The 26,463-nt window shown below is 45.8% G+C and overlaps 1 protein-coding gene across 2 annotated transcripts in view; it reads left to right on the forward strand.

Annotated features, from left to right (window-relative positions):
* The first annotated feature begins 4,202 nt into the window (after positions 1-4,202).
* SPECC1L (sperm antigen with calponin homology and coiled-coil domains 1 like) overlaps positions 4,203-26,463 on the forward strand; it is a 99,563-nt gene continuing 77,302 nt past the window's right edge. The window contains exon 1 of one of the 2 annotated variants that reach the window (XM_084753996.1): positions 4,203-4,335. The gene's annotated coding sequence lies outside the window, so the exon portion shown is untranslated. Of the gene's footprint in view, positions 4,336-4,806; positions 4,889-26,463 lie in introns of those variants that run through there. The other variant, XM_084753997.1, reaches the window with a different exon arrangement.

Genomic DNA, 26,463 nt, shown 5'->3' on the forward strand with positions numbered 1-26,463 from the left:
GCCTCAGTAACTTCAGCCCCAAGGGACCTGATGACTCCTTCTGACCTCTGTGGGCACCACCCCTGCCTCCGCCCCAGAAACATGATGCACGCATGTGGTGTAAAATAAAATCAGTAAATTAAAAAAAAATCATTGTAGAAGGTTATCAGGAGGTTTTGTATAAACTGTTTTGTACCCGTTGTCTGCAAGAGGGAGGCCAGGAGGGATGCAGGGATGGGAGAGACTTGTAAATGTTTGAGTTCAAGGAGCTCGTAGAAGGCTGAGACAGAAAGGGGGTTGGTAGTGTCAGTTTGAAGGCTTTCTGTCTTTAATAGGGAGGCAGCCCCAAGGGTCTTTGAGCTAGAAGGCCAACCCTGCGCTACTGAGCCTAAGCATTTAGACTACTGCTTTGTATGAATCTCCATAAAACTGGCGTATACCTAAGGCTCAGCTTGATCCACAAAGATGGAGAGGTCCTCTGGCTTGATTTGTATGGTGGGTAGCAGCAGTGTAGACCTGGAGATGACGGGATGGTAGAGAGGTAAGAGCGCACCGGGAAGGAAGTGAGTCTGTTTGACAGACGAGTAAAAAGAAAGACACTTCAGCCATGGTGGCGGCGATAGTGGCACATGCCTTTGATCCCAGCACCCAGGAGGCAGAGGTAGGCAGATCTCTGTGATTTCTAGGCCAGCCTGGTCTACAGAGCGAGTCCAGAACACCCAAGACTACACAGAGAAACCATGTATTGAAAAACCAAGATGATGATGATGATGATAAAGTCACTTCACAGGGGCTTTGGGATGGGAAGATTATAAGAGGTATGCAACTTTTCCTGAATGCTGTGTTCCAGGAGAGGGGTTAGACAGCTAGGAATGACCAGCGAAGAATGGGAAAAGACATCCAGACAGATTGCACAGTAATGGACCTGTCTGTCTGGGTTTGGATGGAATGCCCTTCATCTCAAGAAATTATGGTAAAGGGGGAATAATCTATCCTTGCGTCAATGAAGAAAAAGAAAGCAAGAAAGCAAGCAAGCAAGCAAGCAAGAAAGAAAGAAAGAAAGAAAAAGACACAATCTTACCAGCTAATGACAGTGTTACCTAAAAGACATGGTGGGGGAGCAGGGACCTGTCAGTTGGTAGCAGTTGTCAATTCCAACAGTCCACTTATCCTGAGGAGTCTGGTGTTTAGGACCTAGGCAGGACAGAAGAGTGGGGACTGGCACCGTTCTTAGCACAGCTGGATGCCCAGCTCCTTTTCTCTCACATAGAGAGAAGGGGCAAGGCGGTGGCCATGGATTGAGGTATGTACATGCCCAGTGGTCCATTGGGCTACTAGGGGGTCCAGCCTTGACTGGGAAGGGTCTCAGCCCTCAGTTATGCTGTGATGACCTTGGAGTAGGACTGCCGCATTTAATACTTGGCCTGTTCTTGTTTAAGGTTTAAAATGTAAGATCCTAATGTCCGTTATTGATGACCTTAGAGGCCATTTCTTCTTCTTCTTCTTCTTCTTCTTCTTCTTCTTCTTCTTCTTCTTCTTCTTCTTCTTCTTCTTCTCCTTCTTCTTCTTCTCCTTCTTCTTCTTTTGTCTTTTTTGTTTGTTTGTTTTTTTGAGACAGGGTTTCTCTGTGTTGCCCTGGCTGTCCTGGAACTTGCTCTGTAGAGCAGGCTGGCCTCAAACTCAGGGAGATCCATCTGCCTCCACCTCCCGAGTGCTGGGATTAAAGGTATGTGCCACCAAGCCCAAGCATGTCCTCTAGTCTTTGAAGCTGGTTTTTACTATCAGGTGCCAACTGAAAGCTGGAATGAAGCTATTGATGTAATTTCCCCATTGTTACCCAACCAAGGTCAGGTTGAGATATTTAGTTTCTGGTAAGTGTTAGGTCCAAAGCAGGTCCCCTAAAGCCTTCTGTTTTCCAGGAGACTCCCTTGAGCTATCAGGAACCTTTTTTAGCCTAACTCAAAGGTCAATTATTCAGGCAAGGGCACTAGTTGCTGGTCAGTCTGAACAGCCTTTATCAACTCAAAGGCCACACTCTGCTGACTGTCCTATAAAAATCTTGCTTTTCCACCATTTTGCTCTTCTGTCTACCCCGGGAGATGGCCTTGATGGTTTGATTTCCCAATAAACCTTTCTTTCTATCCATGGAGAGGCCTAGTTTGTGGTTTCCCTGTCCCCTTGTATATAATGAGAGGATAGTAAGGATGGATTTTCATAGATTTTCCCCCCTAAATACTTTCTTTGATTTTTGTCAAAGTTAGCCATCTTAGAGGCTGCCACCTTCCTGCTTGCTTTCTTGTCTCTTGTCACCTTCTTGCCAGGAAGCAAGTAATCACGAAGCCTTGTTTGTGGAGACCGTCTGACTTGGGTTGGAGTATGGAACTGACTCAACACCTACTGTGTTATGATCTCTGTCCTGGACCCGAGAGTGTTGGCATCATGTGCCTGAGCTGCTGTCCAAATATACTGCCTGTCCTTGGAGAGACAGGGTGGAGAGCAGGGTGACATACAATATCAGGCCTGGCTAGGTTTAAGGACTGGGCAATATGTTGAAAATTGTTGGGATAGAAACTGGTGCCAGACAAGAAGCCCAAACATCTTTCCATTTGAGAGGGCTCCAGTGAAGGAGGGGGGGGCCATGGGCACACATGGGGGCTTCGGCTCCAGCAACCTTAGGGAGCAGAAGAACATAGCACGAGGGCCATTGAGGCAGAGGAGGTAGTGGGGAGTGAAGGGAGGGGCAGTAAAGATTTTATAGAGGAGATAGAAGGTGGGTTAAGGATGCCGGGCAGGAGGCAGAGGCAGGCGGATCACTGTGAGTTCGAGGCCAGCCTGGTCTACAAAGCAAGTCCAGGACAGCCAAGGCTACACAGAGAGACTCTGTCTCGGAAAAAGAAAAAAGTGGGTTAAGGGCTGAGGGCAGACCTGAGGAAGATGGTACCCTCCTCGGAATAGGTCTGCCTGAAGAGAGATGAGGAACAGTGGGAGTTGGGAGTGGTTAGTATTAGAGGGAGGCAGTGGCAGAAGAAGGGGTGAGTTCTAGCTCATCACAGATCTCTTATGGCCTTTATAATGTAAAGGATACCTGAGCATGACACCTCCACGACAAGTTTTTCCTCAATTAGCAAATTTATTTCAATATTCCCAATCTATGAATTTATCTGATCCTTGAATTCTTTGAAGACATATTAATTCCTTTATTTTTTAAAAAATTTATTGCCGGGCGGTGGTGGTGCACGTCTTTAATCCCAGCTCTTGGGAGGCCAGAGGCAGGTGGATCGTTGTGAGTTCGAGGTCGGCCTGGTCTGCAAACTGAGTCCAGGAGGACAGTCAAGGCTACACAGAGAAACCCTGTCTTGAAAAACCAAAAAAAAAAAAAAAAAAAAAAAAAAAAAAAAAAAAAATCAAAAAACCTTTAAGATTTATTTATAGCCAGGAGTGGTGGCGTACGCCTTTAAGCCCAATATTCAGGAGGCAGAGGCAGGCAGATCTCTGAGTTCAAAAGCAGCCTGGTCTACAGTGTGAGTTCCAGGACAGCCAAAGCCACACAGAGAAACCCTTGTCTCAAAAAGCAAAAATAAATAATAAACACGTTCAAGCACAGATGAGGCCCTCTACCTGTGGTGGAGGAGCTTTTGGTCATGATGCTTTATTTATCCCAGCAATAGAAACATTAACTAAGACAAATAAAAAATTAAAGCTGCTGGGGATTACATGAACTAATAGAACTCCTTAACTTTATAACACTGGTAGTCTCGTTCCCTTTAGCGGGTGGGGACAGGTGTTGCTCCTGAGCTGGGAGCACCAGCGGTGCCAGACACCAGCTGACTTTTTTTCCCAACTGTCCGGTTAAGAGCAAAGGACTTAGCACAGTGTAAGCATGCGCTTCAACCAGAAGCGACCTATTTGCCTACGAGGGAGAACCCGGAACTAGGGCCTTCCGCATGTACCGTCCAGGAGCCCTGCCTTCCTAAGGAACACCTTCCAGCACAATGCCTACGGCCACAAAATGTGGCACTGCCGACTAGCACGTCCTAGCACGGCGCGTGCGCAGCGCGACCCGCGACAAGCGAGTGGGCGTGATCGCTGGCGCCTGCGCAGTGGAGGGCCACAGAAGCGACCGACACGGCGCGTGCGCGGGGAGCAGTCGGGGGCGGCGCTCGGGCGGCCAGGGGGGTGGGTAAGGGGCGGGCAGAGGGCGGGAGCCGCAAGGGAGACAGGGCGGGCCGAGGGAGCGGCGCCGTGGGTTGGCTGCTGCCCTGAGGCCGGACTCAACGGACCCGGGCCGCGCCACCGGGCGAGCTCGCCGCCCGGCCTCAGCCCGGAGCCAGCGAGTGAGCGAGGCGGTGCCGCGCGGTAAGAGCCAGGGCAGGGTCTTCTCCGCTTGTGCCGCGGGCACGTCCGTCTCCTCAGCGCCGCCCGCGCGGCCAGGCCCGGGCGGCCCCGCAGACCCTGGCGGCCCCGCGCCTGCGCTGTCCCCCCCTTACCACCCCCCCACCCCCCCCCAGCCATCCGGCGCCTGCGCTGTCTCCTTCCCGGGCCGGACCTCATAGCTTATCCCACAGACCCCCCCGGGAGCCATGGCTGGTGTGGTAGCCACTTAGTTGGGGAGACTGGGTGCGACCCCGGAGCTTGGATTCCCTGTGGTGTTGGGAGAGACGGGGCATTCACCCTGATTCCTTGCCCTGGGCTGGGACAGGTTGCCTCCCCGTCGGGTGTATTGAGGGTGGGGAGCAGAGGAAACCTCCCCTCCGCCCCCTCCCCCTCTTCTCCAAGGCTGCACCCTGCTAAGTTAGAACCTGGCTGTTTGAAGCTGGTAGTGTTCTTTATTCAGATTTGGCTAATTGTATCAGATTGGATATGGATAGTACAATGTGGTGTTAAAGAAGTGCTGCATTTCTAGCAGTGGGTACGTTTGAGACATCCGTAATTGTGTTGTGTGTGTGTGTGTGTGTGTGTGTGTGTGTGTGTGTGTGTGTGTGTGTTGGTAGTGGTGGTGGAGGTACCTTAGAGAACAATTTTAAAAAATCAGTTTCTGGGTGGGCTTGGCTACCTACAAACCAAAGGAAAAATTTTGTGATCATTCAAATGCAGGCAGCCTTTATTTGTTTATTCTCTTGAAGACCTGTTCCAAACTGCCTGGGGGTTGGGGTTGGGGTGGGGGTGGGGGGGCACGACCACCTGTTTAAAGGGAACATTGACTTTGTCTTGGCCCACACCTGGAATCCTGGTGCAGGGGAGTTTAAAGCGAGATTGGCTGGAGTTGGGCTGCAGAGGGAGACAAGAAAAAGAAAGAAAGAAAGAGAAAGAAAGAGAAAAACAAAAAAGCCTGAACCAAATCACGGAGCCCAACAAGGAGGTCACTCAGGAGGCTAAATCTTGAGGTGAAATCAGCCATGGACTACAGGCAACCTTTCTAAAGGTTTGGAGTGAGGAGAGACCTTGCCTTGTTGCATGGGCACTAAAGGCACTGTCGTTTGCTTAGTCCTCTTTCAAAACAGCAGGAATGGAAAAAGTTTGAAAAACAGTATGTCTGGGTTGAATCCGGTACAGACTTTTTTTCCTTGTCTATTGATGATTGACATATGCTTAAGTTGTATATGAATAACTTCACTCCCCGTTTGTTTGTTTGTTTGTTTGTTTTTGGACTAAGAGTGGGGAATATACCTAGATAAATGTTTTATAGCTAAACTCTTTATCTATCCCCAACTCTTACAGCCACTTACCTTTTACTTGGAGATGGAGGTCAGGCTAAGAGTCCCAAACTAGCTATATCCCTCACTTTGTTGCCACACAGGCCCAGAACTATCAGTCTTGCTTTTTAGCCTCTGAAGTTGCTGGAATTAATTACGGGGCCTGCACCACTGCACAACTTCACCCTTTTTATAAGGGACTTGAGTGCCCATAGATTTTAGTTATCTTTAGAGAGCCTCTAATGGCCTGTGCAACCAGGACAAATGTAATTTTTTTCATAATTAAAAGAATACAAAGGTAATAAATGTAGGTTACAAAATATTCAAGCCAATATAGAAGGGTATATGGAGAAAAAAAGGAGTGTTGGTCTCCTTACGTCACCCCCCATGTCCCCCACTAAAAATGTCTCATTCTCCCTTTGAATCTAGGGTATACCAGTGTTCTAACCTCAGCAATTTTCAATAGCTTGAGAGTGTTTTGTGTGTTTGCCTATGTTTATCCCAGGTATGTAGGGGTTTCCTGGACATTTTCAGTAAGAAAGTGATTAATGTAGTAGCATAGAAAGCTGTATCAAGGTGTCTCTCGGTATCAGTCAAAATATCACTGGCAGATGCAGAGTGGAGCGTAATTATGGTTAAAGTGAAATTTGCTCAGTGTCTACATTTTGTGCTCTCGATGACTTGTGACTTCCGAAGCTGAGGTTTGCATTCTAACTGACATTACCTTGCTCTTTTGATCTGATGACTCAGGTATTGCAAAGGGTCAAAATTCCTATTGGGTTGAGCTTTCTTAATGTACAAGACTTGCTAAATGACCATATGCATATTTAAATTACATGTCTAACTTGCACAAAGTACTTTGCCAACATCTCATCTTGATGGAGGAATGGTGACAGTGTCAAGAAGTTGGAGACTTTTTTTTTCCTTTTTCTTTTTGGCTTTATGGCTGTCGACAAGTAAACTTTTCTTCCTGGGTCTTCGTTTACATGTATACAAAGGATCATCAGGAACAATTTTAATATTAAAAATTCTTGTCTACAGTTTTCAGCCAGTGATGACCCTGTAGTTTCCTTCTCAGAAATTTGGGTGATGAGCCAGGCTGTCTAGTATGTCTTTTTCTTCCTCTGAGACAGGGTTTTTCTGTATAATAAGCCCTGGCTGTCCTGGAACTTGCTTTGTAGCCCAGGCTGTCCTCAAACTCACAGAGATCCATCTGCCTCTGCCTCCTGAGTACAGGGATTAAAGGTGTGGGTCACTATTTCCGGCTGCGCTTAATCTTATTTTAATAGGGCCTACCTATATTGCTCAGACTGACCTCAAACTACTCTAGTCAAGCAATCTTTCTCAGCCTCCAATACAACTAAAACTACAAGCCTGTAAAACCATGTCCAACTAGATGCTGACTTTAGGGTGTATTCATATGTATGAATGTTTTCCATGAATGTATGCATGTGTACTACACACATGCTTGGTGCTATGCAGCATGTGATGTCTGCACTCAAGAATGTACACACACGCACTATACATGCACACAAAGCTCAGTATGTGTATTTTTTACATGATGTGTCAGGAGTCTTTGTCCTCTTCCATTTATGTGTGCCCATGCCTGTTTACATGTGTCATGTGCATAAAGTGCCCACTAGCAGAGGTGGGCAAGTCCCTGGAATTGTGTGCATGTGCCAACAAAATGTGCTAAAGGAAAATCTTTTTTTAGGTTTTTGAGACAGTGTTTCTCTGTGTAACAGCCCTGGCTGTCCTAGACCTGATGACCAGGCTGGCCTCGAACTCACAGAGACCCACCTGTCTCTTCCTCCTGAGGGCTGGGATTAAAGGCATGTGCCACCATGCCTGGCTCCTAAAGAGAGTTCTTGTTGGTGGAGTTGTTAGTGCTCAATAAACTAGCTGCGGAGTTAAAAAACAAAAACAAAAAACCCCAGTTATCTCAGAAGTTGTTTTTTGTTTGTTTTGTTTTTGTTTTTGCCTCAGTTGTTTGAAACAACGTGATGATCAAATTGGTCTTGGGATGTAGCTTAGTGTTCGACATCCCTGATAATGAGGGAAGTGCAAATTGAAACTACGTTGAGATACTCTCTCATCCTAGTCCCAGGCTGTTGGGCAATCTGATCACAAATGTTGGCATGGGTATGGGGAAGAGGACTCTTCCTCTGGTGAGAGTGTGTAAATTAGGATAGCCATTATGGCAGTCAGTGTGGCGATTGCTCTGTGCCACTCCTGGGCATTTACCTCAAGGGTATCTCAGGGATAGTAGCATATCCATGTTGGTTGCTGCTCTGTTCACAATAGCCAGAAAAACAGAGACAGCCTGAATTTCCCTCGGCTGATGATTGCTAATGAAAATATAGTCCATACATACAGTGGAATACTATTCAGCTGTAAATAAAAATGAAATCATGAAGTTTGCAGAAGGTGGATGAACCTGAAAAGCATAATAAAGGAGATGACTTTGAAACCAAACCACAAATCCAGAAGTGAAGAAGCGGGGCTGGAGGGAGGCCTGGGGTTAGAGCACGTGGAGGGATGCCTGGGGTTAGAGCACGTGGAGGGATGCCTCGGGGTTAGAGCACGTGGAGGGATGCCTGGGGTTAGAGCACGTGGAGGGAGGCCTGGGGTTAGAGCACGTGGAGGGATGCCTGGGGTTAGAGCACGTGGAGGGATGCCTCGGGGTTAGAGCACGTGGAGGGATGCCTGGGGTTAGAGCACGTGGAGGGATGCCTGGGGTTAGAGCACGTGGAGGGATGCCTCGGGGTTAGAGCACGTGGAGGGATGCCTCGGGGGTTAGAGCACGTGGAGGGATGCCTCGGGGTTAGAGCACGTGGAGGGAGGCCTCGGGGTTAGAGCACGTGGAGGGAGGCCTCGGGGTTAGAGCACGTGGAGGGAGGCCTCGGGGGTTAGAGCACGTGGAGGGAGGCCTCGGGGTTAGAGCACGTGGAGGGATGCCTCGGGGGTTAGAGCACGTGGAGGGAGGCCTCGGGGTTAGAGCACGTGGAGGGAGGCCTCGGGGTTAGAGCACGTGGAGGGAGGCCTCGGGGGTTAGAGCACGTGGAGGGATGCCTCGGGGTTAGAGCACGTGGAGGGATGCCTCGGGGTTAGAGCACGTGGAGGGATGCCTGGGGTTAGAGCACGTGGAGGGATGCCTGGGGTTAGAGCACGTGGAGGGATGCCTGGGGTTAGAGCACGTGGAGGGATGCCTCGGGGTTAGAGCACGTGGAGGGATGCCTCGGGGGTTAGAGCACGTGGAGGGATGCCTCGGGGTTAGAGCACGTGGAGGGAGGCCTCGGGGTTAGAGCACGTGGAGGGAGGCCTCGGGGTTAGAGCACGTGGAGGGAGGCCTGGGGTTAGAGCACGTGGAGGGATGCCTCGGGGGTTAGAGCACGTGGAGGGATGCCTCGGGGTTAGAGCACGTGGAGGGATGCCTCGGGGTTAGAGCACGTGGAGGGAGGCCTCGGGGTTAGAGCACGTGGAGGGATGCCTCGGGGTTAGAGCACGTGGAGGGATGCCTCGGGGTTAGAGCACGTGGAGGGATGCCTCGGGGTTAGAGCACGTGGAGGGATGCCTCGGGGGTTAGAGCACGTGGAGGGATGCCTCGGGGTTAGAGCACGTGGAGGGATGCCTCGGGGGTTAGAGCACGTGGAGGGATGCCTCGGGGTTAGAGCACGTGGAGGGATGCCTCGGGGGTTAGAGCACGTGGAGGGATGCCTCGGGGTTAGAGCACGTGGAGGGATGCCTCGGGGTTAGAGCACGTGGAGGGATGCCTCGGGGTTAGAGCACGTGGAGGGAGGCCTCGGGGTTAGAGCACGTGGAGGGAGGCCTCGGGGGTTAGAGCACTCGCTGCTCTTCCAGAACCCAGGTCAGTTCCCAGCACCCACAGACAACGCCCCAAACAACAAGCAAACAACAAAAGTGGAGCTGGGTAAAAGGAGGAGAGAGGACATCAAACTTTCTTTCCTCTAGTTTCAGCTCTGCCACAGGTGTGTGTGTGTGTGTGTGTGTGTGTGTGTGTGTGTGTGTGTGTGTGTGCGTGCGCGCCTGCAGGGGTGTGTGTAGATGGGTGTGTGAGTTCAGCTTTCTGGGTATTGAAATAGCAATGATCATATCTTTCCAACAGAATCTGATATGCCTTATTCTTTTGAGCCAGCAATTATGAAAGTTGTGTTTTCTTTTAAGCCCATTGATGAGCACAACAGAACATGGTTACATTAGATGTACATTAGTCTCATTATATTAGAAAAATAATTTAAGAAATTATTATTTTGTTCTGGAGAGAGGATTTTTGTTTGTTTGTTTTTTGTTTTTCAAGACAGGGTTTCTCTGTAGCTTGCTGTCCTGGACTCTCTTTGTAAATCAGGCTGGCCCTGAACTCACAGAGATCTGCCTGCCTCTGCCTCCTGAGTGCTGGGATTAAAGACATGCACCACCACGCCGGTGAGGGAGGGGTTTTGTAACTTAAAAATTTTCTGGTTTTTTCCTTCTGTTTATAAATCTACCAAGTCATTTATTTATATAATATTATTTAATGTGTAAATTGTATTGTTATTTAATCCAGATTTTATTTATTTATTGTACAGTATTTCTACCTGTAGGTGAGCCTGCAGGCCAGAAGAGGACACCAGATATTGTTATAGATAGCTATGAGCCACCAGATGGTGGCTGGAATTGAACTCAGGACCTTTGGAAACACAGCCAGTGCTTGTAAACTCAGAGCCATCTTTCCAGCCCCTGTATTACTATTTATAAAGTATGATTTTTAAGGAAGCTTAATCTTGGGGATGTAGCTTAGTGGTAGAGTGCTTGCCTAGTATGTGTGCAAGGTTCTGGGTTCAATCCCTTTCATCATAAGAATAAGTAAATAAGGCTTAAAGAATTGAAGGGTGTGGCTTGTTGAGAGGTGAGGCAGCTTTGATCTATAGCAAATAGAGATGCCTTTGATGTTAATGAAACTTTACAATTCATGGTGGCCTGCTTTGCACTTATCCTCCAAAAAACACAGTTATAAAAGCATACTGTTAAAAAAAATTGTAGGAGAAACTAAAACAAGCAAAAAGATAGCAGGGGACCAAAATGTATCAAAAGGTATATTTTTAAAACCTTAAAATTAATGCAATTGTCAGGCACAGTAGCATACACCTGTTTTCCCAGCACTCAGGGAGGTAGAGGCAGGTGGATCTCTGTGAGTTCGAGGACAACATGGCCTACAGAGTAAGTCCAGGATAACCAGGGCTATACAGAGAAACCTTGTGCCAAAAATAAAATAAAATAAAATAAAATAAAGCAGTACCAAATTTGGCATTGTGGTATGCACCTATAATGCCAGCTCTTAGGAGGTGGAGGCAGGAAGACCTGGAGTTCAAAGTCATCCTCAGCTGCAAAGTGAGATTAAGACCACCCTGGGCTACATGAGATTAGTCTTAAAATAAATAATTCAGTTAAGTAAAATTTGGGTCTGGAGAGAAGGCTCAGTGGTTAAGAGCACGTGTTCTTCCAGAGGATTGGGTTCCACGTGACTCCCTGACCGTAAGTGGCATTTTTAGGAAAGGAGTTTTGAGCTTTTAGGAATAGCTGTGACTTGAACATTCCTTTGTTGAGGGAAAGAGTTAGCCAAGAGATGGAAAGGCATATGACAGTGGGCAGCAACAAGCATCCTTCATAAAGCACCCAGTAGTAAATGCTGTAGTCGTTATACACTATATGTTCTTTTTAGTTTATTCAAATCAACTCTCACTGTGAGTCAAAATAGCCTTAAGCAGGCCTGGAGAGATGGCTCAGAGGTTAAGAAGCACTGACTGCTCTTCCCATTGCTTCAAGTAAAGTACTTGTATTCAATTCCCCGCAACCACATGGTGGCTCACACCATCTATAATGAGATCTGGTTCCTTCTTCTGGCTTGTAGGAGTACATGTATAAAACAAACAAACAAACAAATAGCCTTAAACAGTATGTGAATGCATATAACTGGGTTTCAGGAAAAGTTGAGGTTTTAGTTTTTCATGCCATGAAATAGTCTAGATTTACTCTCCAATCGTTCAGTAACACAATAGCATACTTTGTGTTTATGATGGCCTGCTCTTAGAAATTCTCAAAAAAAAAAAAAAAAGGCAGGGCAGTGGTGGCGCACACCTTTAATCCCAGCACTCAGGAGGCAGAGGCAGGCAGATCACTGGGAGTTCAGGGCAGCCTGGTCTACAAAGTGAGTCCAGGACAGCCAAGGCTACACAGAGAAACCCTGTCTTGAAAAAAACCAAACCAAACAAACAAAAAAAAAAAAAGAAAGAAAGAAAGAAAAAAAAGAAATTCTAAAAAACTTTTAATTTCCAGCTGTTCATTTTTGTTTCACTTTGTTTTGTTTTTTTGGAGGCGGGGTTTCACTGTGTAGCCTTGTTTGCTGTCTTGGACTTGCTTTGTAGACCTGGCTGGCCTCAAACTCAGAGATCCGCCTGCCTCTACCTCCCAAGTGCTGGGATTAAAGGCGTGCGCCACCACGCCCACCACCATGCCCGGCTCAGCTCTTCATTTCTACGCATGGACATATAACTGATTCTTGCACACTAGTCTTGTATTACGAGATCTTGCTGTACTTAGATTACCCAGTGGTGTTTGTTTTAGATTCTATTGGTTATTTAATTTAGTGGTGTCTGTTATGAAGCCACTTTTGCTTCTTCTTCCCCAATTTGAATACTGTTCAGTTTTGTGCTTTCATTAAACCCTCCTCCCCCCTTTCTGGCTAGAACCTTTAGTACACAGTAAAAACAGGAGAAGGAAGAATGGACTGACTGACTTCCTTCCTTCCTTCCTTCCTTCCCATGGAGGACCCCAGATCCTCTGGAGCTGGAGTTACAGAGTTGTGAGCAACCATGTGGGCCCTGGGAATTGGACCCAGATCTTCTGCAAGAACAGCCAGTGCCTCAGTCCTTCAAAATTTTCATACAATTTTGTGGCATTCGGCATGACAGTAACCATAGGTATTTTTCATAGATACTATATGTCAAGTTAAGAGGTTCTGTTACATTTTCTTAGGGTTTTTGTTTTGTTAAATCAAGATTAAAATTTAGATTTTTGGTGTTTCTGTTTCTGCTGAACTAATCCTAAAGCTTGATTGTTAAACTTAGATTTGTAGATTAAGTGACTTTTTTTTTTTTTTTTTTTTTTTTTTTTTTGGTTTTTCGAGACAGGGTCTCTGTGTAGCCTTGAGTGTCCTGGACTCACTTTGTAGACCAGGCTGGCCTCGAACTCACAGCAATTGGCCTGCCTCTGCCTCCCGAGTGCTGGGATTAAGGGCGTGTGCCACCACGCCTGGTTTAAGTGACATTTTTATTTATTGGTGTGTGTGTGTGTGTGTGTGTGTGTGTGTGTGTGTGTGTGTGTGCGCGCATGTATGTGCATATGTATGTGAATATGCGTGTGTGTGTGTGTGTGTGTGTGTGTGTGTGTGTGTGTGTATGCGTATACGTATACGTGCCCCAGCACACTGGTGCCAGAGGATAATTTTTAGGAGTTGGTTCAGGCAATCAGGCTTGGTGGCAGTTCCTAACCCACTAAGCCAGCTGCCAGGCTCACTGGCCCTGATGTACTTGTCGGCTTTTTCTGTTCTTTTTGATATTTCAAGACAGGGTTTCTCTATGTAGTCCTGGCTGACCTGGAACTCTATAGACTAGGCTGGCCTTGATCTCAGAGATCCACCTGCCTCAGCCTCCTGAGCACAGGGATTAATGGCTTGTACCACCCCACCTGGCCCTGATACTTATTCTTGATGTATAATCATTATTTTGGATTGTTGGATTAAATTGGCTGATTTTCCTCCTCCTCTTCTTCCTCCTCCCCCTCCTCCCCCTCCTTTTTTTTTTTCCTAGACGGGGTCTCCCAGTCTCCCCCTTCTTTTGCTAGGATTCAAACCCAGGGCCTCATACAGGTTAGACAAACACTGGTACAATAACCTCAGGCCCCAGTTTTCTGAAAAATTGTTTAGAACTTATGCAGTCATTTTCTTAAGAGATAGATTGCCAGGCGGTGGTGGGTGCACACCTTTACTCCTAGCACTTGGGAGGCAGAGGCAGGCGAATCTCTGTGAGTTCAAGGCCAACCTGTTCTACAAAGTGAGTCAGGACAGCCATGGCTACACAGAGAAACCCTGTCTCAAAAAACCAAACCAAAGCGGGGGGGGGGGGGGGGTCAGTTAGGGCTTCTTTTTCCCCTGCTGTTTACCCCCATGGAAATGTCTTTTGGTAATGTCTTTGCCAACAAGCTAACTTGATAAAGTGAACTGGGAAATACTTTGTAGTTTTCTTGAAGAATGTTATGATTTAAATGCGTTCCCCAAGAAGAATGGCTTGGAAACTCAACCCCAATGCTATTTTGCTAGGTGTAGGCAGTGCTTGAGTGATGAAGAATTCACTTCCCCAAATGGATTAAATGACAGCGATGAAGGGCTTGAGGCTATGTGTTTGTCTCTTGCTCTTTCACTTTGTCGGCCTTTCACCTTCTACCATCTGTGATCAACGGAAGGCCTCACCAGATGCAGCCGCTCTGCTAGGCTTTCCAACTTCTGTGTGCCAAACAAATTCTGTTGACGTATTACCCAGGCTGAGGTTTCCTGTTAGAGCAGGCAGCTCGGAACAAACTAGCTGTAGAAAATTGATATGAAGTTGGACCATTTCTATTCTAAATACCTAGCAGTGTGTATGCAATTTGGGAACTGAGTGGAGACTAGATGAATTTAGAGGAGCAATCTAGAGAAAAATCTACATTTCTTTGAGTGGAATATCACAGGCACTAAGCTATAGGAGAGTCTGGACGTCAGGGAGTAGTTAAAGGTCTGTCATCAGAATAGCACAGGAAAGGGCATTCAAATGAGGTCTCAGGTGGAGCTGAGGAATAAGGTATTGGAAACCTGAGCAAAGGCACTGTGATTCCCAGCTGCAAAGTTGTTAGTGGAATGCCGAGCTTAAGAATGGTGGCACAGGGCTGGAGAGATGGCTCAGAGGTTAAGAGCACTGACTGCTCCTCCAGAGGTCCTGAGTTCAGTTCCCAGCAACCACATGGTGGCTCACAACCATCTATAATGTGATCTGATGCCCTCTTCCAGCCTGCAAGTGTACATGCAGGCAGAGCACTGTACACATAAGGAAAAAGAGTGGGGGCAGATGAGTGGGGAAGGTGCAATATGGCCTTTTTCAGGGTTGCCTGCAGTGAAACAGAGAAGAGAAATGATAAAGATGGATAAACAAGAGGAGAATGAAAAGGTTTGGAAAACTTGGAGACTGGCCATTTACAAAAGCCTGGAGCTGGATGTTAGTGGTGTGTGTTTGGAGTCCTGGCACTCACATGGTTGATTAACCTGGTTTACCTTTTACCTCTCCCTTTTTTTAAAAAAATATTTTATTTATGTGTGCTGGTGTGAGGGTGTCATATCTTGGAGTCAAAGACAGTTGTGAGCTGCCATGTGGGTGCTGGGAATTGAACCTGGGTCCTTTGGAAGAGCAGGCAGTGCTCTTAACCACTGAGCCATCTCTCCATCCCGCTGGGGACCGAACTCTTATATTTTTGGTTGTGAGCCTAGCCTTTAATGGCTGAGCCATCTCCAGCCCAGCATCTCTCAAAGAACCGAAATAAGGGCAGGTGTGGTGGCCCACAGGTGTGGTAGCAGCACTTTGGAGGCTGAAGCAGAAGGATTCTTGTGAGTTCAAGGCCATTTCTGAGCTCTGTGGTGGGTTCCAGACTAGCTTGGGCTACAGAGTAATCTGGTCTCAGCAAACCAACCAACACATCAAACAATGACAACAGAAACCCAAACAGATAAATGTAAATATGTGTTAGAATACTCAAGAGTGTGAGCAAGGAACAATTGCTAAAAAGATGAATTACAGATTGGAGAAAGTAGGTTGTATTTGTGAAGAAAACAGAAGACCCTGAAGACATCTGAGAGACTTTGAGGCGGCGTCATCATCATCATCTTCTTTTCTTCACCTCCTTCTTCTTTCTTCTTTCTTCTTCTTCTAGACAGGGTTTCTCTGTGTTTTGTTCCTTTGTTCCCTTTGTAAACCAGGCTGGCCTCGAACTCACAGTGATCCGCCTACCTCTGCCTCCCAAGTGCTGGGATTAAAGGCGTGCGCCACCACCGCCTGGCTGAGGCAGGGATTTGTATGGAGTCTGTTCACCACTAGGAATCTTCCATAATGACACTCTCTGTGGAACTCCAGAGCGAGGGTACTGTGGAGTGTCCAGCACTATAGAACCCATGAGAGAAGCAGGTACAAGGCTCCAGCCTGGGAGATCTGTGGCAGGGGCAGTGCTGCTTGAAGATCCCAGATCTCCAGAAGGTGGGGCGTGGAGTCCAGAGATTCCTGGGGACCTTTATAGTGTTTCCCTGGACCTTTGAACTTGGTGGGAGCAGCTGCTCTGCTGCATTGCACGGCACCCACTCTCCTTTGGGTAATGAAAATACCTCTGCTGTGCTTATCCTACCATTGCATCCTCCTCCCTATTTTCTGTTTTGAGAAGCACTCTCACTGTGTTGGCTGTATAGCCCTGAACAGCTTCAAAATCATCCTCCTGCCTCAGCCTCCCTGGTGCTGGGATTACAGGTGTGTGCTGTAATCCCCAGATTCACTGAAATGTTTTCTTCTGTTTTTAGCTGTCTTTACAGTTCATTCTAGAAATGGAAAATAGATTTCTGCAAAAAGTAGGAAGTGTTCCCAAGTAGGAAAAATGTAATCATGCATTTAGTTTCTCTCATAAACTGGCCATTCAGGTTATCTACTTTTCTCCCTGAGGCAATCTCTTCTTTAATGAGCTTTTGTATTTTGTGTTTCAAGGGATTTGATTCATCTAAACTTTTGAACTTTCTTTCTTTCTTTCTTTTTTGGTTTTTTGACATAGGGTCTCTCTGTATTAGCCTTAGCTGTCTTGGACTCACTTTGTAGGCCAGGCTGGCCTCGAACTCACAGAGATCTGTCTGCCTCTGCCTCTGAACTTTCAACTTAAAGTGAATCTTGGGTGTTGTATTTATTTGCTTTTGCATGTTAACCTTTGTTTTGCTTACTTTGCATTTTATTGCTTTTCTTTATTATTTTCCAATTGAATTATTTATGGAGTGTATGTGTGTGTGTATGTGCGTGCGTGTGTACGGACACAGAGATACACAGAGACACACAGAGTCGGTTTGTGGGTGCCCCAGATTGAACTCAGGTCATCAGGCTTGGCCTCAAGTGCCTTTATCCCACTGAGTCATCTTGCTGGCCCCTTTTCGTTTTCTTTTATCTTGAAGCAGCAGCTGAAATATTGCTTTGAGACTTTTTCTGGTGTGTTGAAACTTCCCTCTAAATATTGCTTTTATACTAGCATACATTTTTATGTCATATTTTTATTTTTATTCAACTCAAAATACATTCTAGTGCCTCCACCAACATTTCTTTCTTTCTTGTTTGTTTGTTTTTGAGGCTGGCCTCTTGAACTCACAGAGATCCACCTGCCTCTGCCGTGCTGGAATTACAGGTGTGTGCCACCGTGCTGGCTATTTATTTTTTAATGTGGAGGGCTCATGTTGTTAGCCCGGCCTCAAGCCATCTTCTTGCAGCCTTTGGAGCTGCTGGGGCCCAGATATTCACCACTGCTCCTGGCCAATTCTCCATTTTATTGCTACTTTTTTTGTTGTTTGTTTTGTTTTTCGAGACAGGGTTTCTCTGTGTAGCCTTGCTGTCCTGGATTCCCTTTGTAGACCAGGCTGGCCTTGAACTCAGAGAGATCCGCTGCCCCTGCCTCCTGAATACTGGGATTAAAGGCATGTCCCACCACGCCTGGCCATTTTGATTGCTTCTTTGACTTAGATTGTTTACCAGTGTTTGAGAGCTTCTTAGAGATCTCTTTGTTAATTTCTAGTTAATTCATATCTATTAAAGAAAATAGCCACAGTACCATTATCCTATCTTAAAAAGCAGTTGTTCAGCCAAGTGTGGTGGCACACACCTGTAATCTCAGCACTTGGGAGGCAGAAGCAGGTGGATCTCTGAATTCCAGGGTATCCTGGTCTTCAAAGCAAGTTCCGGGACAGCCAGGGCTGTTACACAGAGGAACCCTGTCTTAAAAAACAAACAAACAAAAAACCCCAAACAAACAAACGAACAAACAAAAAAGTAGTTCAAAAAAGGGTAAGAGATCTGTGTTAACTAGAAAATTGTGAGGTCAGTGAGGATGGAGTGAGTGGATGAGAAGAGAAAGGATCAGACAGGTAGACACCAGGACAGCCAGAGAGAGCTAAGGATCAGAGATGACCCACAAGTGGAGATTGTGCGGAGAGACAGTGGCTGCAGTGCATGCTGAGGTCTGAGGAGCAGGAGGCTTAGGATGGAGCAGCAGTGGTGTTAGTTGCCTGAAGAGCTAACTCCCAAGGCACAGTACTCACTCACAGTGTGAGTGTGGGTGAGTGAGTGGAGGGAGAGCTGAGTGGGTTTCTAGTGCCATAGGGAAGTAGAAGGGGTAAGGAATAAGCTAGGAGCAGAAGAGATTTGCCTCAGGCGCTGTGGTGGGGAAAGACTAACTAAGGTTTATCGCGTCACCATGCAGAGCTGCCCCTTGTTACGTAGTTCACGCACACTGTTATGCAGGCCTTGTAGGTTCTGTTGATTGACTTTCTAACATATCCAGCTTGCTACTGTTGTAGATTGTTAGATCTTTATCTCAGGAGCAGACTGAGATATGAGCAGTTGTAGAGTGAGTTATCGATGCCTTACGACAGGTCACAGCTGTAGCAGAGTGACTAAGTCACCTGACTCATTAAAGCGCTGGGCTCTGATTCTGACTGTGCATTATGTCAGCAGTGCTTAAGGCTCTTCAGATCATACCTTTGATCTTCTGTTTCTCAAGTTCCTGCTTATGATTTTCATATACTTACCAAGTGTTGTCTCTGGGGGCACTGCCTTGTTTGTTTCTATATGGGGCCAGTGCATTCTAGGAGCTCTGTGGAGGAAATCTGTACATAACTGATCAGCAGGTTCAAAGCTGCCACCCGGGATTCCCCCAAGCACCCTAAGCTCCTGTCGTTTCTCTTAGATCAGCCAGCCACTCTGCTGACATGCTCCACCTGGGTCACACAGTGACTTCCAGTTGACATATTACTCCCCAGCGTTCCTCATCTTTTGCAGCCAGTCTCAAAGGACTGTCCCTCCTTTGCCACATACCGTGCCATGCCATCCAACCTAACTATATGAAGTACAACTCAGAGGTCTTAGTTTTCCAAACTCACTGTCTCCCCTCCTCATGAAATCCCAAATATTTGGGTTTAACCCTTAGCACTTTCCAGTCACCTCCAGGTGGCAGTTATGTGTGTACTGCTGTGCCTGGGTTGGTTTAGGTACAAATGTGCACATATATACAGTCATATTCTTAATTAGAGGTTGTTTGGGTTAATTTTTTGAATGCTGTACTGTGTAAGTTTGTCACTCCCTGCCAAAACTCTGAGCATAAAGCCATGATTTGAAGGGCCTTCTTTCTCTTGGTAAATACTAAGAAACCTTGGCAGTAGAGACTCTTGAATTCTGGCAATTTTAACTCTGGGAACCAATTTACTTTGGACTAAATCTGCAAAAATAATTTGTGTACCATAGCCAGAAATTCTTTGAGACACTCTTTTTCCAGTCTTGTCACTTGTCTGGAATGCTAAGTATTATCAGCAGTTTAACGGTCTCCTCAGCAGTGTGTATCAAAATAGAGACAGCCAGGTGCTGACTTTTCTTCTGTTGCTCTTTAAAAAGCAATAACGGAAGAAGAGTTGGTAGCTGCAGGTTTGAAAATTCTAGGTTGTTCCTACTTGTTTCTCACATTTCCTTGTGTTAAAGTGAGCTTACAGTGAAGCAGAGTTGTGTTTAATGATCTTTTAGCATCTGCTTAGTCCTGACTTGATGGAAAGTGCTGACAGGCAGACCAGTTGCTACATTCTTTAGCCTCCTTGTCTTCTTTCTCCTCAGCACAGAGAGTGATTGTGTAAGTGATTGTACAGCATAGATCTTGCCTTAAAAATTAACTAATGAATTTTCTGTAATTTTAACAGAATTTTCTGTTAAATGAATTTTCTGTATTGTGACAATAGCAAAATCAGGTAAGTGTCTTGCTGGCTGTGGTCCTTTAAAAATGTCCCTTAGGTTTTCTGTCCCACTTAGCCTTGATCCAGCTACAGTCTGATTTGGACTTGTCCTTTGCTGGAGCTAGCTTGACACCGTCACCCCCTTACATTGACTGAAGGGCCATTTGGGCATAGTTGATGAATGTGGCTTTCTCCCGTGTCTTCACTTTCAGACATCCTTCACCTTGTGGCCAAGCAGAAAGGAGGGGGCTGTGAGAGAAAGAGGATCTCATGATGGTCATTTGCATAATTTGCAGTTATATGTCAAATGCATACATGTTAGTAATAATCACCCCAATTTTAGATGCAGAATAAAATCTGATCTTAAAAACAAGAAAAAGTTGTTAAAATAAAAATAAGCATGTAAAACTGAGCCTCCTGACTCAGAGAGGATAGGAGCTCCACAAGCCCAACAGAGCCAACAAATCTGGGCCCAGGGGGCTGTGGAAACTGATGCATCAACCGAGGACCTAGGCTTCCTGCTCAGATGTAGCTGATGGGCAGCCCAGCCTCCATGTGAGTCCCCTCGTAAGGGGAGCAGGGGCTGTCTCGGCTATGAACTCTGTTACCTGCTCTTCAACCACTTCCCCCTGGCAGAGTGCCCTTGCCAGGCCACAAAGGAAGAGGAAGCAGGCAGTCCTGATGAGACTGGATAGGCTAGTGTCAGTTTGTAGGGGAGGAGGGCTCCCTTTTTCTGAGGACTAGGGGAGTAGGGGTTGGCGGGAAGAGGGAGGGAGCTATTATTGGGATGTAAAATGAATAAATTAAAAAAGTAAATTTAGCTGGGTATGGTGGCGCACACCTTTAATCCCAGCACTCAGGAGGCAGAGGCAGGCAGATCACTGTGAGAGCTCAGGACAGCCTGGTCTAGGACAGCCAGGGCTGTTGCACAGAGAAACCCTGCCTTTAAAAGCCAAAAAAAAAAATTTTTTTTTTAATTTTAACTTAAAAAATTTGGGTGGGTGGGGGAACTGGAGAGATGGCTCAGAGGTTAAGAGCACGGGCTGCTCTCCCAAAGGTCCTGAGTTCAATTCCCAGCAACCACCCAGTGGCTCACAACCATCTATAAAGAGATCAGGTGCCTTCTTCTGGTGTGCAGATGTACATGAAGGCAAAACACTATGTATATAATAAATAAATCTTTTTTTAAAATTGGGCCTTCTTTGGTCAGTAAGCGTTGGAGTTTCTTTTCTTTTTCTTTCTTTCTTTCTTTTTTTTTTTTTTTTTGAGACAGGGTTTCTCTGTGTAGCCTTGGCTGTCCTGGACTCACTTTGTAGACTAGGCTGGCCTCGAACTCACAGTGATCTCCGGCTGCCTCTGCCTCCTGAGTGCTGGGATTAAAGGCGTGCGCCACCATGCCCAGCCCAGCATTGGAGTTTCTAAAGCAGTTCTATGCCACAAGTGCTGTTCTCCTGTTTCTCAGTTCTATTTCAGGCTATCTGCCAACTGCACGTATGTAGATTTCTGATATGGCAGGGAGAGCTTGGTTTTTCTCTGAGCCAATTTTTGACATTTGCTTTGGAGTGGTTCTTTAAATGTGTTGTCTGAATGTTTGGTGTAATTCATAAGTGTAATAGCTCTCTCTCTCTCTCTCTCTCTCTCTCTCTCTCTCTCTCTCTCTCTCTCTCTCTCTCTGTGTGTGTGTGTGTGTGTGTGTGTGTGTTGGGCTGGAGAGTTGGCTCTGCATTTAGAGTACCTGCTCCTCTTTTTTTTTTAAATTGGTTTTTCGAGACAGGGTTTCTCTGTGTGCACCTGCTGCTCTTACAGAGGACCTGGGTTTACCCTCTTTGTTGCTCATAGTAGAGTCTATGGTTCCAATTCTAGAGGATCTGATGGCTTCTTCTGGTTTCCGTGGACATTGCAAACATGTAGTACCCTTGCATGCATATCGGCAAAACGTCCATGCACATAAAGGGAAATAAAGAATAAAGGCTGGGAAGATGGCTTAGCTGTTAAGATCAATGGCTGCTCTTCCAAAGGACCCAGGTTCCATTCCCAGCACTTGGTGTGACTCACAATGTCTGTTAACTCCTGTCCCTGGGAGTCTAATGCCCTCTTCTGGTCTCTAAGGACCCTGTATGCATTTGGTGCACAGACATATATGCAGGCAAAACAGCCATACACATAAAAACATAAAGAAAAAGAATTAAAATCTTAAAAAAAATCTTTGTTGCAGAATTTAGTAGAGAATTTATTGCATTATGATTAATAAAACACTTTTATTGGCTTTTCAAATTTTGTTTGGTTTTTGTAGGCATGTGATTTGTAGGCAACAGATTGGCTGTGGGTTTTGATTCATCTGACACTGACTTAGGCTTAGCACCTTCCATGACTTAAGAGTTCTCCTTTGATTTACTCCAGTGTCTAAATCTGTAAATCAGTGTTGTAAAGTTATACAAAAATGTTTTAGATTGCTTGGGTCAAGACCTTTTGTTGATTTTTAGTAGGATAATGCTAGGCATAAAAATCTCAATAAGCAATTACTTTTCTAAAACATGTTTTGAGCCCTCCTTGCTGTTATAAACAGGGCTCACAGAGTTAGCATTTACAGAATGCCAGACCTTCATTATCATGCCTATGGACTGCTTACCATGCAACAGCAGTATTTCCTGGTATGTAATTTTCAGTGGGAAAGAACTGGAAGCTAGTGTTGTTTGTTGACATTATATGTTATGGTATGTAATTTAATGTAAGTAATAAGTAGAACTGCCTTTAGTCATGCCATGTAAGGGAATCTCTGCCAGGCATTAATCCCAGCAGTTAGGAAACTGGCTGGTAGGTTCAAGGCAGCCTGGATGACATACATAGTTCCAGGCCAGCCAGGGTTACCTAGTGAGACCCTGCACAGAGGGAGTAAGGGGGAAGATTTCTCCTGTAAATTATCTTTCCTCCTCCACTTCCTTCCTCCTCCTTCTCCTCTTCCTCTTCTTTTTCTTCTTCTCTTTTTAAATTTGGTTTTTCGAGACAGGGTTTCTCTGTGGCAGCTCTGGCTGTCCTGGAACACGCTCTGTAGTCCAGGTTGGCCTCGACCTCACAGTGACCCCCCTGCCTCTGCCTCCCAAGTACTAAAGTATCTTCTCAAATACTTTTAAAGAGTTATTTTCGTTGTGTATGTGTATGGTAGCTTTGCCTTTGTGTATGTCTGTGTACCACCTGTGTGTCTGGTGCCTGTAGAGGTAAGAAGAGGATGTTGGATTCACTGTGCGCCACCATGTGGGTGCTGAGAATTGAACCTGACCTTGAGTCCTCTGGAAGAACATCTACTACTCTTAACTGCTGAGCTGTTTCTACAGCTCCAAGTTTCTGCCTCTTAAGTATTTATTTATTTACTTATTATTTAATTTTTATTTTTGAGGCAGTCTCATGTAGGTCATGCTATCCAGCTGAAGATGACCTTGAGCTGTTTGTCCGGCCTGTACAGGGATCCACCACTACTCCCAGCTGCCTTTATGTTAGATTTCTTATTCATTTAATTATCTCAGCATCCTTATAAAGTACATACTTTTACCAACCCCATTTTATGAATGAGGAAACCAAAATTTCAGGAGTTAAGCAAATAGTCTGTGGACATAGATTTGATCTCAAGTAGTTACTAGTTTTTATTTGCTTTTTTTTTTTTTTTTTTTCAATACAGGGTTTCTTTGTGTAGCCTTGGCTGTCCTAGACTTGCTTTTTAGTCCAGGCTGGCCTCACAGTGATCCGCCTGCCTGCCTCCCGAGTGCTGGGATTAAAGGCGTGAGCCACCATGCCTGGCTAGTTACTAGTTTTTAAAACTAAGCATGGAAGGTTTTTTTGTTTTTTTATTTTTATTTTTTTAAATCCACAGCTTGGAACATCTTAAGAAAGCAGTTAAATTTAAATGCTTAAAAAAAAAGTACTTTTTATTTTTTTATTTTTATTTTTGTAAGGGTAAAAAGATTATAATGAAGGTTAGAGTTTAAAGGAAAAGATAAATCCCCGTGTGACTCAGAAAGTGGGGTTTGGGGCTGGAGCGATAACTCAGTGGTTGAAAGCACTGTCATCTCTTCCAGAGGTCCTAAGTTCAATGTTCAGCAGCAACATGGTGGCTCACAAGCATCTGTACCCTCTGATGCCCTCTTCTGGTGTTCAGGTGTATATGCAGATAGAGCACTCACACATAAAATAAATGAAATCTTAAAAAAGAAAGAAAGAAAATGGGGTTTGGAGCTGGGCACTTGTTTTTTTTTTTGGTTTTTCAAGACAGGGTTTCTCTGTGTAGCCTTGGCTGTCCTGGACCCGCTTTGTAGACCAGGCTGGCCTCGAACTCAGAGTGATCCACCTGCCCCTGCCTCCCAAGTGCTGGGATTATAGGCGTGAGCCACCACGCCCAGCTGAGCTGGGCACTTGTAATCCCAGCACTCAGGAGGTAGAGGCAGGTAGATCTCTGAGTTCAAAGCCAGCCTGGTCTACAGAGTGAGTCCAGGCCAACCAAGGCCTGTCTTGAAAAACTGATAGGAAAGAAAGAAAGAGAGAGAGAGAGAGAGAGAGAGAGAGAGAGAGAGAGAGAGAGAGAAAAGAAAGGCGGGCTTGAATGTTTCTGTAGTGCCAAGAAAGCTTCCTGTCCCTCACTGATAGGCTGAAGGCACCTACCAGCCAGGGGGTGACCTCAAAGCCCTCCTGGTCTCTAAGACTGTTGTTGTCCTTTATTCAGGGTAGATTCTCTTTGATGCAATGTGACAGATAAGATAAATTCATCGGGTCCCTTTGGCATTATTTCTAAAATGGGATTGGTGTATCTTCTATGGGTGGATGGTTGGAGAGAGTGTGGCTCCTGAATCCATGAAGTAAACTGCCTTCTCTAACCTTGGTTTGTTGCAACATTTTTCTAACTGTTGAGCTCTGGTGAAGTAAATTGTGCAACTAGGATATAAAGACTTTCCCTCAGCTGGGCAGTGGTGGTGCATGCTTTTAGTCCCAGCACTCGGAGGCAGAGGCAGGCGGATCCCTGTGAGTTCAGACTAGCCTGGTCTACAAAGCGAGTCCAGGATAGTCAAAGCTACACAGAGAAACCTTGTCTCGAAAAAACCAAAATGAAAAAGAAAAAAAAGACTTTCCATCTTGTTGGTTTACGTGTGTTATTTGTGCCAGGAGTCTTTAGGTGAGGCTTTATTAAGTGCTTGTAAGTGGTGGACTTTGAGTTTAGATTAATGCAGTGGGGGAAAAAAAAAAAAGAAGTAGAAGGGCAGGGATTCCCTTTCCTGTGCCCTCATACCTAGGCCTCACGTTCTGTGACCCTTCACTCCGACCTTCATAGCAGCTCCAGGCTGATCATTAGGAGTTGCCGCGCATAACTTCTTCAGAGTGTGTGTCACCACCTCCATGTGGGCCACAGTTGAAGGTTCCTGAGTGTACAACAACTACAAATCTGTTTCTAGCAGCGTCCACCTGTGCTGCATCCCGTGATTTCACTGCAGCCTTGGCTAAATTGAAATCTTCTAGACTGACTACTTTTGTTGGCAGCCTCATATTGACTCTGTCCTGTGGTTATTAGTGGTCATTCGAATGCATGTCTACATTGAGAAAGAAGAAACAGGGCAAAAGGGATACCTAATGTACACTTTGAGGAGAAAAAGAGCACCTGGTCTGGGTGTGGTGGTGGGGCACGCTTTCAAGCCCAGCACTCGGAAGGCAGAGGCAGGCGGATCGCTGTGAGTCAGAGGCCAGCCTGGTCTGCAAAAAGAGCACCAGGAAATAAGATGATGGAACCAAGGTGTGTGCTGAAAGAGGAGAAGCCTCATGTGAAATGGAATAAAGGGAGTGGTGCCCCAGGGCAAGATGCCGCCCAGCTAATCCTGCAATTTGTGAAAGGAAAAAGTCCAAAGGATTTCCTCCACCTAAAAAGAAACTACAAAGGAACACTTATGCAAATGTAATTCAAGGAGGGGCAGGACCCATCCAAAGCAAATAGTGAAATTTGGCAGCTTCAGCCTTGGGTTCTGGCTTTAGAGCAAAGGGGGATACAGGAGTAGAGGGGTTGTGGAATCTTCCTCCACAGTTAAGGGGAGCTATGGAAACCAGGCGTGTGGCAGTCCCTGAACATGTAGGCCCTGAGAGGCCATTTTATGAAGAGTGAAAAGGAAGCATGGATTGTGTTAGAGAACACAAAGCATTGGAGGTGCCCGAGTCATGGGACACATGCCAGGGAAAACTGAATACAGGAGTGGAACCAGCCTGAGAGAGAGGTGTGTTGTTAGCAAAGCAGGGAGGGAGAGCTATAATGAGAGTTGTGTGTGTGTGTCCGCTTTTTTGTTTGTTTGTTTTTGCTTTTTGAGACGGAGTTTCTCTGTGTAGCCTTGGCTGTCCTGGATTCCCTTTGTAGACCAGGCTAGCCCTTTGACACTGCACGAAGAGCTGCAGGATTTGGAGTTTACCCTGCTGGGTTTTGGACATAGAACTAGCTAGCACATGATGTAAGATGTTCTTTCTACTGAGTGAATAAAGCACAACATTATAAATCTTTAAAGTATTACATTTTAATAAGTGAGTTGAAGGATTTTCAACATTGTTTTCTGTTGTGACATCTGTCTTTCAGATACTTTTATCATGTGGAATTCTTCAGATGTGGTGGAATTCTTCAGAAAAAAATTCTAAAGATCTGCTTTCCAATTTTCTTTTCAACGTGATGCCATTTCTGTTCTTCCC

Source organism: Acomys minous (assembly GCF_964271855.1).
Source record: "Acomys minous genome assembly, chromosome: 13".
Taxonomy (NCBI): domain Eukaryota; kingdom Metazoa; phylum Chordata; class Mammalia; order Rodentia; family Muridae; genus Acomys; species Acomys minous.